Genomic DNA, 15,672 nt, shown 5'->3' on the forward strand with positions numbered 1-15,672 from the left:
CCTATATAAAATCTCAACAAGAAAAAAAAAACTTAGGAATAAACCTAACCAAGGAGGTAAAAGACTTATGCACAAGAACTATAAAACACTGATAAAGGAGACTAAATATGATTCAAAGAAATGAAAAGACATGCTCTTGGATTGGTAGAATTCATATCATTAACATGGCTAAATTACCCAAAGCAATCTACAGATTAAATATGATTGCTATCAAATTACCCATGACATTTTTCACAGAACTAGAAAAATAATCCTAAAATTTATATGGAACCACAAAATATCTAGAATTATCAAAGCAATCCTAAGGAAAAAGAATAAAGCAGAAGTTATAACCCTCCCAGACTTCAGACAATACTACAAAGCTGCAGTAATCAAAACAGCATGGTCTTGGTAAAAAAACAGACACACAAATTGAACAGAACAGAGAGAGCCCAGAAATAAACCTGCAAACCTACAGTCAATTAACCTTCAGCAAAGGAAACAAGAACATACAATGAAGAAAAAACTGTGTCTTTAGGAAGTGATGTTGGAAACGTTGAACAGCACTTGTAAATCAATGAAGTTAGAACACTCCCACACAGCAAACACAAAAATAAATTCAATATTCCTTGAAGAGTTACATATAAGACATGACAACATAAAACATGTCCCACAAGATAAAATAGGCAAAACATTCTCAGACATGAATTGTACCAATATTTTCTTAGGTCAATCCCCATAGGGAATACAGATAAAAGCAAAAATAAACAAATGGGACCTAACAAAACTTATAAGCTTTTGCATGATAAAGGAAACCATAAACAAAGCAAAAAGACAACCTACAAACTGGGAGAAAATATTTGCAAATGATGTAACAGACACAGACAATTTCAAAAATATACAAAGAGCACATACGGCTCTATATAAACACACACACACACACACACACACACAAAACAACACAATTAAATTAGGGCATAAGACCTAAATAGACATTTGTCCAAAGAAGACATAAAGGTGGCCAATAGATATGTGAAAATATGCTCAATTTTGCTAGAGAAACACAAGTCAAAACTGCAATGAGGTATCACATTACACTGGTCAGAATCAGATCAGATCAGATCAGTCGCTCAGTCGTGTCCGACTCTTTGCGACCCCATGAATTGCAACATGCCAGGCCTCCCTGTCCATCACCAACCCCCAGAGTTCACTCAGACTCACGTCCATTGAGTCAGTGATGCCATCCAGCCATCTCATCCTCTGTCGTCCCCTTCTCCTCTTGCCCCCAATCCCTCCCAGCATCAGAGTCTTTTCTAATGAGTCAACTCTTCGCATGAGGTGGCCAAAGTACTGGAATTTCAGCTTTAGCATCATTCCTTCTAAAGAAATCCCAGAGCTGATCTCCTTCAGAATGGACTGATTGGATCTCCCTGCAGTTCAAGGGACTCTCAAGAGTCTTCTCCAACACCACAGTTCAAAAGCATCAATTCTTCGGTGCTCAGCCTTCACAGTCCAACTCTCACATCCATACATGACCACAGGAAAAACCATAGCCTTGACTAGATGAACCTCTGTTGGCAAAGTAATGTCTCTGCTTTTGAATATGCTATCAAGGTTGGTCATAACTTTCCTTCCAAGGAGTAAGCGTCTTTTAATTTCATGGCTGCAGTCACCATCTACAGTGATTTTGGAGCCCAGAAAAATAAAGTCTGACACTGTTTCCACTGTTTCCCCATCTATTTCCCATGAAGTGATGGGACCGGATGCCATGATCTTCGTTTTCTGAATGTTGAGCTTCTAACGTAGAGAAACTTTTTCACTCTCCACTTTCACTTTCATCAAGAGGCTTTTGAGTTTCTCTTCCCTTTCTGCCATAAGGGTGGTGTCATCTGCATATCTGAGGTGATTGATATTTCTCCCAGCAATCTTGATTCTAGCTTGTGTTTCTTCCAGTCCAGCATTTCTCATGATGTACTCTGCATAGAATTTAAATAAGCAGGGTGACAATATACAGCCTTGACGTACTCCTTTTCCTATTTGGAACCAGTCTGTTGTCCCATGTCCAGTTCTAACTGTTGCTTCCTGACCTGCATACAATTTTCTCAAGAGGCAGATCAGGTGGTCTGGTATTCCCATCTCTTTCAGAATTTTCCACAGTTGATTGTGATCCACACAGTCAAAGGCTTTGGCATAGTCAATAAAGCAGAAATAGATGCTTTTCTGGAACTCTCTTGCTTTTTCCATGATCCAGCGGATGTTGGCAATTTGATCTCTGGTTCCTCTGCATTTTCTAAAACCAGCTTGAACATCAGGAAGTTCACAGTTCACATATTGCTGAAGCCTGGCTTGGAGAATTTTGAGCATTACTTTACTAGCATGTGAGATGAGTGCAATTGTGCAGTAGTTTGAGCATTCTTTGGCATTGCCTTTCTTTGGGACTGGAATGAAAACTGACCTTTTCCAGTCCTGTGGCTACTGCTGAGTTTTCCAAATTTGCTGGCATATTGAGTGCAACACTTTCATAGCATCATCTTTCTGGATTTGGAATAGCTCAACTGGAATTCCATCACCTCCACTAGTTTTGTTCGTAGTGATGCTTCCTAAGGCCCACTTGACTTCACATTCCAGGATGTCTGGCTCTAGGCCAGTGATCACACCATTGTGATTATCTGGGTCGTGAAGATCTTTTTTGTACAGTTCTTCTGTGTATTCTTGCCATCTCTTCTTAATATCTTCTGCTTCTGTTAGGGATAGGCATCATCAAAAAGTCTATATACAATATTGTAAAGTAATTAGCCTCCAATTAAAATAAATAATTTATAATAAGGAAAAAAGTCTATAAATAATAAAGGTGTGGAGAAAAGGGAATCTTTCTATACTGTTATAGGAATGAAACTTGGTGCAGCCACAATGAAAAACAGTATGAAGATTTAAAAAAAAAAAAAAATAGGGTGAACATATGATCCAGCAATCCTATTCCTGACACATATCTGGAAAATATGAAAAGTTTAATTTGCAAAGACATGATTCCCTAGTACTCACACAATTCTATTTATATTAGCCAAGACATGGAAGCAACCTCAGCGTCTGTCAACAGACAAATGGATAAAGAAGATGGGGTATGGGGTATATATGTTTATATGTATATATATACATATACATACATACACAATGGAATATTACTTGACCATTAAAAGAATGAAATATTGTCATTTGCAGCAACATGGATAGACCTCAAGATTATCATACCAAGTGAAGTAAATTAGATAGAGAATGAAAAGTATCATATGATGTCACTTACATGTGGAATCTAAAAAAGTTACAAATGAATTTATTCACATAACCAAACTAGACTCACAGATACAGCAAACAGCCTTATGTTTAACAAAGGGAAAAGGACAGAAGAGGGATAAATTAGGAGTGTGGGATTAACAGATCAACATCAGTATATAAAAAACAGATAAACAGCAAAGATGTACTGTATAGCACAGGAAACTATATTCAATATCTTGTAATAACCTATAATGGAAAAAATATATATGTGTATATATATATATATATACACATATGTGTGTGTGTGTATATATATATATATATATATATATGCTGAAATATATGTGAAATCCAGTCCAGCATTTTGTGTAAATTTATTCAAAATGCTGGACTGGATGAAGCACAAGTTGGAATCAACATTGCTGGGAGAAATATCAATAACCTCAGATATGCAGACGATACCACCCTTTTGGCAGAAAGTGAAGAGGAACTGAAGAGCCTGTTGAGGAAAGTGAAAGAGGAGAGTGAAAAAGCTGGCTTAAAACTCAACATTTAAAAAACTAGGATCATGGCAGCCGGTCCCATCACTTCTTAGGAAATAGATGGGGAAACAATGGAACAGTGAGAGACTTTATTTTCTTAGGCTCCAAAATCACTGCAGATGGTGATTGCAGCCATGAAATTAAAAGATGCTTACTCCTTGGAAGGAAAGTTATGACCAACCTAGATAGCATATTCAAAAGCAGAGACATTACTTTGCCAACAAAGGTACGTCTAGTCAAAGCTATAGTTTTTCCAGTAGTCATGTATGGGTGTGAGAGTTGGACCATAAAGAAATCTGAGCACCAAAGAATTAATGCTTTTGAACTGTGATGTGGAGAAGACTCTTGAGAGTCCCTTGGGCTGCAAGGAGATCCAACCAGTCCATCCTAAAGGAAATCAGTCTTGAATATTCATTGAAAGGACTGATGCTGAAGCTGAAACTCCAGTGCTTTGGCCACCTGATGCGAAGAACTGACTCATTGGAAAAGACCCTGATACTGGGAAAGATTGAAGGCGGGAGGAGAAGGAGACGACAGAGGATGAGATAGTTGGATGGCATCACCAACTCAAAGGACATGAGTTTGAGCAAGCTCTGATGGATCGGGAAGCCTGGCGTGCATCAGTCTACGGGGTTGCAAAGAGTTGGACACGACTGAACTGAACACACACACACACACACACATATATATATATAAAACAGAGTCACTTTTCTGTATACATGAAACTAACACAATACTCTAAATCAACTATATTTCAATTTAAAAAAATACATGAAAGAGCTAACAAAAATATGCACAAGACAGAGCTGTGCTTAGTTGCTCAGTCATGACTGACTCTTTGCCACCCGTGGACTGTAGCCTGCCAGGCTTCTCAGTCCATGGGGACTCTCCAGGCAAGAATACTGGAGTGGGTTGCCATGCCCTCCTCCAGGGGATCTTCCCAACCCAGGGATTGAACCCAGGTCTCCCGTATTGCAGGCAGATTCTTTACAGTCCAAGCCACCACGGAAGCCCAAGAATACTGGAATGGGTAACCTATCCCTACTCCAGGGGAACTTCCCAACCCAGGAATCAAACTGGGGTCTTCAGCATTGCAGGTGGATTCTTTACCAGCTGAGCTATCAGGGAAGCTAACAAGACATAGACCCTGCATCAAGAAATTATAAGAAATATAGAGTATCCTAAGATAAAATATGATTAAATACTATTAAAATAACATTTTGTTGATGATCATAAATACTGAACAAATGATGAAAAGCAGATAGTATAAACTTTTCTATAAGCATCACAATTTCCTTACAAAGATTCGATTCTTCCTAAAAATGTTCCCCTAACTCAGTTTGTGAAAATTTGAAATATATGTTTAACTCTATGAAAGTAATTTACTCATCCTTACAGATAACTAAGAAGAAAACATTTCATCATCCCAAAACGCAGAGGTTCTCTCTCCAATTTTCTTGCAAGTATTTTTACTGCTTTTCTTTGGTAATTAAGAACTCAAAGAGTAGCAGCAAGTTATGTACATATACATGTATCCTTCTCATTTCTCTTCATAGAACAGTTAAGCTTATCCTTTTCTATCTAAAACAAGTTTCAGTTATTAAATAAGTAAGGCACGTAATAAAGAGGTTAAGAATACGTTTGATAAATATTTCATCATGGCTTACTGTCATCATAATTTCAAAAAGGATTACTTTTAGCTTTACATTAAAATACAAAATATTGAGGCAAAGTCTCAAGAATTTTAACTCAGATAATACACAAAAAATGAGAAATTTCAGAAAGAGGAAATTAATAAAAATATATAGGACACAGACTGCAAATCTACTTTAACTGAGTATTTTCTATGAAAAGAGACAAAATTCCCAACTCCCTTGATTCAGAATTATAATGAAGTTAGAAGTAGTTGGATAATATTCACCTAAATATTTGTTAATTTATATATTATTTTCAAGTACCAGAATATTTGAAAACTGCCTTTCAAAAAATTTCACATTTATCTGGAGCTGCAGCTGTCTTCTAAAGTTTTTGCTTACTGTTTGAAATTCCCCTTGTCTACTAGCATGTAATATTTGACTAGTTAAAGAATTCCGTAGACAGAGGAGCCTGTTGGGTTGCAGTTCATGGGGTAACACAGAGTCAGACACAACTGAGCACTCATGCATAAATGAAACTATATGTTCTAAGAATTGGCATAAATCAGGAATTTTAGAAACAATCACTTGATTTCCAACATCTTCATGGATATTTATGCTGCAATGGATAGAGTGGTGAATTTTGAGAAAAAATCAAAATTGTAGCATTTGATTGATCAACATCAGAAAACTCTATTATTGTTGACCTGCCATCTAGTGTGCAAATTAAAGGGAAGTTTTAATTTAAACCAAAAATCAGCTATATCTGTGTTTAAATACTTGAACAGCTGTTATGGGGGATATTGGTTAGTCTCAACTCATGGTTGCAGAACTACATTTGGACTAAAAGAAGGATGAGGAGAGTAGATTTCAGCCCAAACTAAGCAATAGCTTGAATTAGAACCATCTGGAAATGGAGTATTCCGTCTTATGAGGTAGGCATTCCTGGTCACCTGTGTCTTACAGTTTATTGAGGACGTTATAAATGAGTTTGAGCTCAGATTTTAGGCACCACTTTCTGCCTCTCAGGGCCCCTTCTACCCTGTGAAATTCTGGATGATGACCAGCTCAACTCACCATTCATCCAAGCTGGTATTTTACATTTGTTCAATATGAACTGATGTATTTACATTCATCCAGGGAATTCCCTGGTAGTTCAGTTGGTAAAGAATCTACCTGCAGTGCAGGAGACCCCACTTCAATTCCAGGGTCAGGAAGGAGAAGGAAATGGCAACCCACTCCAGTATTCTTGCCTGGAAAATCCCATGGCCAGAGGAGCCTGGTGAGCTACAGTCCATGGGGTCGCAATGGTTGGACATGACTTAGTGACTAAACCACCACCACATTCATCCAACCTCAGTGTGTAAAGCAGCCTTTCAGTGACACCTAACTGTGTACCAATTTCCATGTGTAAATAATTACCCCTGGGGGTGATGTCTTTGACAAAGCAAACACTGCTGGCAGCAGTTACACAGGTCCACAGCGGGCAGAGATTGTGAGACAAAAGGCCAAAGGCAGTTGAAGTGGTACAGAGGTAAACTATTATCCTGGTAGCGATTCCAAGGATAGCAATTTTCTTTATTTCTTGTAATAAGTTTATAAAGCAATATTTAACAGCATCAATATTCTCTTTCCTATCAGTTTTCAATATGAAGTGTTGAGGTCAATGATGGCTAAGAAAGACATTTTTGTGTGGCTGAGTGACAGCATATTTTGATGCAGCTGTTCCAACAGTGCCATGTTGAGTGATATGAATCAGAATGTAAAAATACTATGAAAAATTACAAACAATGCTTGCAATAATATCCCTATCGATTACCTTAAGAGAGCCTCCCTTCGGCCCTCACCCTAACTTCATCCTCACTTAATCCGTCATCCAACACTGAGTGTCTAGCACCTCACTCAGAGATGGAGTAAAACATGGAGTCAGGCCCAGGGTTGAATGGAGAACAAGGAGTGAATGAAGCTCAAGGGCAGAGCCAGAGATAGAGTACAGGTTGTGGTGTGCTTAGACGATAAGTCATGTCCAACTCTTTGTGACCCCATGGACTACAGTTCTCCAGGCTCCTCTGTCCAGGGGGATTCTCCAGGCAACAATACTGGAATGGGTTGCCATGCCTTTCTCCAGGGGATCTTCCCAACCCAGGGATAGAACCCAGATCTCCCACAATGCAGGCATATTCTTTACTGTCTGATCCACCAGGGAAGCAGTGGGGGTGGAATAAGGAGTAAGTTAGAATGGAGTGAAGATGTCCAGTGCACACATGACTTTATAATTTGTAAAATCTTCAGTTCAGTTCAGTTCAGTCGCTCAGTCACTCAGTCGTGTCCAACTCTTTGTGACCCCATGAGTCACAGCACGCCAGGCCTCCCTGTACATCACCAACTCCTGGAGTTCACTCAGACTCACGTCCATTGAGTTGGTGATGCCATCCAGCCATCTCATCCTCTGTTGTCCCCTTCTCCTCCTGCCTCCAATCCCTCCCAGCATCAGAGTCTTTTCCAATGAGTCAACTCTTCGCATGAGGTGGCCAAAGTACTGGAGTTTCAGCTTTAGCATCATTCCTTCCAAAGAAATCCCAGGGCTGATCTCCTTTTTCAGCATAGGTCTAGATCCACCCCAACCCATCCACTTAGGGAAGCTTTTACAGGCAGAATTTATTGCTGATGCCTCTGTGAACTCTGAAGTCCCTTCCAGAATGTGCATCACTAGAGGGTGGCTATGACATGACACCCCACTGTCAGATGCCCCGGGGGTGGTATAAACTAGAGAAAAAGTAGCTCAACTATTCCTCTCCCCGGAAATGAACAGGTCTTAACCACTGTGCTATTGGGTAGATTCGCCACTCACAGTGTCAACATTCATAAGCTCCAGACTTTTGGGATCCCTGACACCTCATTATTAAAATAAATAAAAATTAAATGGGATTTGAGAGTCTTAAGTGGTAAAGAATCCACCTGCAATGTAGGAGTCACAGGAGATGCAGGTTTGATCCCTGATTAGGGAAAATCCCCTGGAGAAGGGCATGGCAACCCACTCCAGTATTCTTTTCTGAAGAATCCCATTGACAGAGAAGCCTGGCGGGCCACGGGCCATAAGGTTATAAAGAGTCAGACATGACTGAAGTGACTTAGCACACATGCACAAGAGTCTTGAGAATTTTGCAACATGTCTTGAGATGTGCAGAGAGATACCAAATTGCTAACTTGGGGGATTCAATTAGGGACAATAGCTGAATCTGTAAGAACACAAAGAAAAATTATTCTTTGTGTTTTTCACTGCCTAATTAATTTAGAATTTAGGAGAAGAATGAGCAGAAAATATGAAGAAATGGGACAGCTAACAAAACTGATTTGGCTATTGTAGGATTAGTCCTAGTTTAGAGCAGTGAATAGTGCAAATAACTCTGGTCAGTTTGAACCCACTTCCTGCAGATGTCATATTCCAAGGAGGTCTAACTCTGTGAGAGAGCTTCAAAAAAGGATGGAAAAGGACATGACATACAAATTTCAACTAGTTTTCATAGCTGTGATAATTATAAAAGCAAACACTTCTTGATTTCAAACAGTAGACAGAATTTATGAACATTCGACCATCTTGACATATTTACCATTCTTGCAGATACTAATAATTATTAACAAAACTTGAGTATATTTTAATTATATATTTATAAAGTTTATTATTAGGATATTAAATACCCAATTCTTATTAGATACAGTATCTTAATCCAATAACCAAAATTTGAATTGTCTACATTCATGGGTTTTTAAAAATAAAAACAGATAAAGTCAAGTCTGTCCCTGCAAATTGTGACTAATACTGTACTATTCTGAATGACACTGAAACAGCTAATCATATGAAAAACTATGTTCTTCTTAATATGACTATATATTTGTATCAGGTAAATGCAACATATATTTCAGGGTTCATATATTTATTACCAAAATTATATCATTAAGTATTATGACATATATGTATCTATGTAATACAATATTATGTAAAGCACTGAAGAATTGATGCTTTTGAACTGTGGTGTTGGAGAAGACTCTTGAGAGTCCCTTGGACTGCAAGGAGATCCAACCAGTCCATCCTAAATATTCATTGGAAGGACTGATGTGAAGCTGAAGCTCCAATACTTTGGTCACCTGATGCGAAGAACTGACTTATTGGAAAAGATCCTGATGCTGGAAAAGATTAAAGGCAGGAGGAGAAGGGGACAACAGAGTATGAGATGGTTGGATGGCATCACCAACTTGATGGACATGAGCTTGAGCAAGCTCCAGGAGTTGGTGATGGACAGGGAAGCCTGGCATGCTGCAGTCCATGGGGTCACAAAGAGTTGGACAAGACTAAGCAACTGAATTGAACTGAATGTAATATAATACACAGTATATACTCTATAATATACAGTAAAATCACATTATAACACAAATTTTCTATTTTTATGCTGTTCTGCACAATTACAGCTTATGATCATTTATGGATACCCTTTCCTGATAGCTCAGTTGGTAAAGAATCCGCCTGCAGTGCTAGAGATCCCAGTTCAATTCCTTGGTCGGGAAGATCTGCTGGAGAAGGGATAGACTACTCACTCCAGTATTCTTGGGCTTCTCTTATGGCTCAGCTGGTAAAGACTCTGCCTGCAATGCAGGAGACGTGGGTTTGATCCCTGGGTTGGGAAGATCCCCTGGAGAAGGGAAAGGCTACCCACTCCAGTATTCTGGCCTGGAGAATTCCATGGACTGTATACTACACGGGGTCACAGAGAGTTGTACGCGACTGACTTTCACTTTCTATTTCTTTAGTCCTATGAAGTTTTTCTTCTCATTCCCAGTCATTTTTCTTTCTTCATAAATATTTTTCTTCAGTGTGATGAACTTTCATTTTTGACACTTGATATATTTGATCTCTCCTTTAATGTTTCATTAGCATTTCTTTTACAAATTCTCAGAAGTTCTCAGGGTTAAGCATTATAAATTTCTTAAAACGTTTAAATCTTTGACTACATAAGTAAATGCTGAAAGTTTCTAAAATTCTTTTAGCAAAAGTTCTTCATAAATACACTAAATTCTTATAAATTGTTTAGATATTATATTAAGCTCATAATATGATATCTGTTAAATTTGCACTTATTACTCAGAAATTTATATAATTCTTAAAACAGTCACTCCCTACCTCTCAACTTTTGATACTAACATTTATGTTATTAGACATGGCTTTTATAAATTGCTGAAGGTCCATTTTATCAACATAAAAACCACAGAGTTAATAAACAAAGACAGAAGAGTTAAACCTTGAAAAAATAGGTCTAAGATTTTTGTGCTGTTTGCCTTTTGTTTTAATTAGAGGGTAATATTCACCTCTGAGAATTTGTTGTTCAGTCACCCAGTCATGTCCGACTCTGCAGCCCCATGGATTTACAGCACGCCAGGCCTCCCCATCCCTCACCATCTCCAGAAGTTTGCCAAAGTTCATATTCATTGCATTGGTGATGCCATCCAGCCATCTCATCCTCTGACACCCTCTTCTCCTTCTACCCTCAACCTTTTCCAGCATCAGGGACTTTTCCAATGAGTCAGCTGTTCTCATCAGACGACGAAAATACTGGAGTTTCAATTTCAGCATCATACTTCCAATGAGTATTCAGACTTGATTTCCCTTAAGATTGACTGGTTTGATTTCCTTGCTGTCCAAGGGATTCTTAGGAGTCTTCTGCAGCACCATAGTTCAGAGGCATCAATTCTTTGCCACTCTGCCTTCTTTATGGTCCAGCTCTCACAACCGTATGTGACCACTGTAAAGACCATAGCCTTGACTATTCGGACCTTTGTCAGTAGAGTAATGTCTCTGCTTTTCAGCACACAGTCTAGGTTTGTCACAGCTTTCCTGCCAAGAAGTAAAAATCTTCTGATTTCATGGCTGCAGTCACCATCCAGAGTGAGTTTAGAGCCCCAAAAGAGGAAGTCACTACTTCCACCTTTTCCCCTTCTATTTGCCATGATGTAATGGGGTCAGATGCCATGATCTTAGCTTTTTTGATGTTTACTTTTAGTCTGGCTCTTTCACTCTCCTCCTTTACCCTCAGCAAAAGGCTCTTCAGTTCCTCTTTGCTTTCTGCTATTAGAGTGGTATCATCCCCATCTGAGGTTGTTGATGTTTCGCCTACCTATCTTGATTCCAGCTCCTAACTCATCCAGCCTGGCTTTTCTCATGATGTGCTTATCATATAGATTAAACAAACATGGTGACAGCAGACAGCCCTGCCATACTTCTTTCTCAATCTTGAGCCAAACAGTTGTTCCATACAGGGTTCTAACTGTTGCTTCTTGACTGGCATACAGGTTTCTGAGGAAACATGTAAAATGGTCTGGTGTTCCCATCTCTTTAGGAGCTTTCCACAATTTATTATGATCCACACAGTCAAAGGCTTTGTCATAGTCCATGAAACAGAGATGGATGGTTTTTTGTTTTTTTTTAATTCCTTAACTTTCTCTATGATCCAGCAAATGTTGGCAATGTGATCTCTTGGGAATTCCCTCTGGGACTAGGGTTCTATCAAAGACAGACTAGCAGAGTCCCACTGGGGAACCAGAGTACTAAGAAGAACAGCTAAGCAAAGTACCATGTTAGGTGGCTTCATCCAACCCTTCAAGATCCTCCTAGGCACAATGATTCTGTTGCAGTAAAACTAAATTCACACACTACTCTGTGTGAATTTAGTAGAATTTAGTGCAGTATATTAATATTCCTCCTGCTTTCACCAAAACTGGCTCAGAATCTGAGCCAGGGTGGGCCTCCAGAAGGAAGGTATCAGAAACTCCAGGAGATAGGACTGAGGAATGAACACTTTGATGGAAAGCAAAGTAATCATGCCTAGGGAAAGATATGGTGATAATCACTGCTACAAGCTTGGCTCCCAGAAGTAAATTACAGACCTACTCATCCATGAGATCCTTACAAAATGTGAAGATAAATTTCCCTGACCCTTTCTTCCTTCACTTCACTGGACCCCCTCTGTCACGTCCTCGCTCCAGAGTTTGTTTGTTTTTTTCAATCGGAGGATAATTGTTTTACAAGGTTGTGCTGGTTTCTGCTGTACAATAGCATGAATCAGCTGAGTGCATCTGTATGTCCCTCCCTTTGAGCCTCCCTCCCACTCCCCCAACCCACTCTTCTAGGTCATCACAGACCACTTCTTGTGCTACACAGCCGCTTCCCACTAGCTATCTGTTTTACATATGGTAGTGACTATACGTCAGAGCTACTCTCCCAATTCGTCCAGAGTTCCACACAAAAGAATCAGTCTCTGGGCTGATATATTGTCTTAGTACTTATAACCCTGACCTTTTATGAGCATAGTGCATTCTACTGGTCTTGGAAAAGATTTGTTTTCTGCATTAGTTCATTTCATGGGTATGTTCATTTTATAAAGTTGTGAATCAGACCCTTGAAATATTAATGGTATAAAACTCTATGTGTATTCATGATGGTTTTATATATAAGGGACTGTCAGATCCCAACCCCAATTATGTGTACTTACTGAAAACACATTCATAAATGAGTAGAACTCAAGATCATAAGTTCTATTAATTTTAATGCTCCCAAGATGAGTCAGAATTTTTAAAGAAAATGGTTCATTTGCTTAGATCCTTAGCTCTGGAAGTTGTTTTAAATTAGTAAAATTGGTTGTCTTGAAATGTTTAAACTGATGTAGAGTTTTCCTTTCACTTCTGAGGATTCTTCCCAGTGATTAAAGAGATTTTATATTTTAATATTAAATTAAAATTTTCCCTCAATAACTTTTAATATTTTAACAGAATATGCATGCTTTGCCTAGCATTACTCAGTTCAAAATGATGTATAAACTATTATAGATTGAATTTCATTAGTCTTCTAATGTCTCTATGAGCTGCTGTTATTTCCTCTCTGCTTGAATCTAAAATATTACGTGACAATAAATATTTAAGGGGATGAATTTCACAGCAATTTTGGTTAATAGAATTCACCATAACTAAGAAAAAATATTGCAATAAATATATATTAAGATCAATTTCACCAAATCCCAGAATATTAAACATTCACAAATGCCTCTAAAATTCAAATATTCTTATAGAATACAAATTTGTAAAATTTATTATCCAAGGAAACAGTGCAAACAAAAATGTGAGTTGGTCTAGAAACAAAGAAGTATCATAATCACTACTACTTTTTACTCAGTTAAATTCAGATAAACATGATTCTGTAAATACATACCCATTCTAAATTACAGGGATTGTGATACAGCTTAACATGACACTTTCCTGGTCTCCTTTTACTCATTTAATAACTATTCATCCAGTCAATATGTATACCATGAATTCCCAATGTTCCAAGCACTGTGCTGGCCCTGAAAAGACAACTTTCCATGTCTAAAGTTGGCTGTGCAAGTCAACAGTAGCCGCTAGCCACTTGCAGCCATTGAGCACATGAAATGTGGCTTCTCTAAACAGAGATGTGGTCTGATGTATAAAATACACATCAGATTTAAAAGACTTTGTACTAAAGGTGGAAACTACCTCAGTGATAATTTTTATGTTGATTGCATGTTGAAATGATAATATTTTGGATGTACTGAGTAAAATAAAATATGCTATTAAAATTAATATCATGTATTTCTTCTCACTTTTTAGCATGAACACGAGAAAAATTTAAGTTATATATGTGGCTCTCATTGTATTAGACAATGCTGGTCTAAGGGAAACTGACAACATACCTCAGTTCAGTTCAGTTCAGTCGCTCAGTCGTGTCTGACTCTTTGCGACCCCATGGACCACAGCACGCCAGGCCTCCCTGTCCATCACCAACTCCTGGAGTTCACCCAAACTCATGTCCATCGAGTCAGTGATGCCCTCCAACAATCTCATCCTCTATAGTCCCCTTCTCCTCCTACATTCAATCTTTCCCAGCATCAGGGTCTTTTCAAATGAGTCAGCTCTTCGCATGAGGTGGCCAAAGTATTGGAGTTTCAGCTTCAACATCAGTCCTTCCAATGAACACTCAGGACTGATCTCCTTTAGGATGGACTGGTTGGACCTCCTTGCACAACATATCTGTATCTACATACTTTTATGTTTAAGAAAAGCATTCTGAATCTGATCAGAAGGCCATGACAAAGTATGTAGTGGGTTGAATAATAGCCACTCAAAGATATGAAGCCCTAATGGCCAGAACTTGTTTTCTTATTTGGAAAGAGGATCTTTACAGGTGTAATTAAATAAATGATCTGGAGTTGAGGAGAATCTGAGTGGGCCCTAAATGACATCATAAGCATCCTCCAGGAGAAAGGCCAAAGGAGGTTAACACCTACAGAAGAGAGGAGACAATGTGAGTATGGAGGCAGTATTCACAGTGATGCAGAGAGAAGTCAGGGAAGGCTCACAGCAACCAGAAGCTGGAAGAAGTGGAGTCAATTCTCCCCTAGAGCCTCCAGAAGGAGTATGGCCCTGACCACACCTTGACTTTGGACTTCTGGTCTCCACAACTGGGAATGGATACTTTCTGTTATTTTAAGCCACCCAGTTTGTGCTAATTTTTTTATTACACCCCTCAGAAACTAATATAGAGCATAATGATGGGAAGAGGTGGTTCATAACAGGTAACTAAGGAACAGCCACAAGTTCTACCCATTTTGAGACAAGAACTGTGAGAATAAAGCCTATATTCTCTCTCAAAACATCCCCTCAGAGTTTTTGCCATGAAAAAAGAATACTGACCTGGAAGACCCATTACCATTGGCATGCTCAGTATAATATTCCAAATTTTCATGATTATATATATATATATATATATGGCAGAAAGTGAAGAGGAACTACAAAGCCTCTTGATGAAACTGAAAGAGGAGAGTGAAAAAGTTGGCTTAAAGCTCATTATTCAGAAAACTAAATCATGGCATCTGGTCCCATTAGTTCATGACAAATAGATGGGGAAACAGTGGAAACGGTGTCAGACTTTATTTTTTCGGGCTCCAAAATCACTGCAGATGGTGATTGCAGCCATGAAATTAAAAGACACTTACTCCTTGGAAGGAAAGTTATGACCAACCTAGGTAGCATATTAAAAAACAGAGACATTACTTTGCCAACAAAGGTCCATCTAGTCAAGGCCATGGTTTTTCCAGTAGTCATGTATGGATGTGAGAGTTGGACTATAAAGAAGGCTGAGCGCCAAAGAATTGATGCTTTTGAACTGTGGTGTTGGAGAAGAC

The 15,672-nt window shown here is 38.6% G+C and overlaps 1 long non-coding RNA gene across 2 annotated transcripts in view; it reads right to left on the reverse strand.

The window, feature by feature from the left end:
* Positions 1-15,672, reverse strand: part of LOC132343506 (uncharacterized) — a 463,422-nt gene that overhangs the window by 315,356 nt on the left and 132,394 nt on the right. The gene's annotated exons all lie outside the window — the stretch shown is intronic.

The sequence above is a fragment of the Bos taurus genome, chromosome 22 (assembly GCF_002263795.3).
Source record: "Bos taurus isolate L1 Dominette 01449 registration number 42190680 breed Hereford chromosome 22, ARS-UCD2.0, whole genome shotgun sequence".
In the NCBI taxonomy this organism is placed as follows: Eukaryota; Metazoa; Chordata; class Mammalia; order Artiodactyla; family Bovidae; genus Bos; species Bos taurus.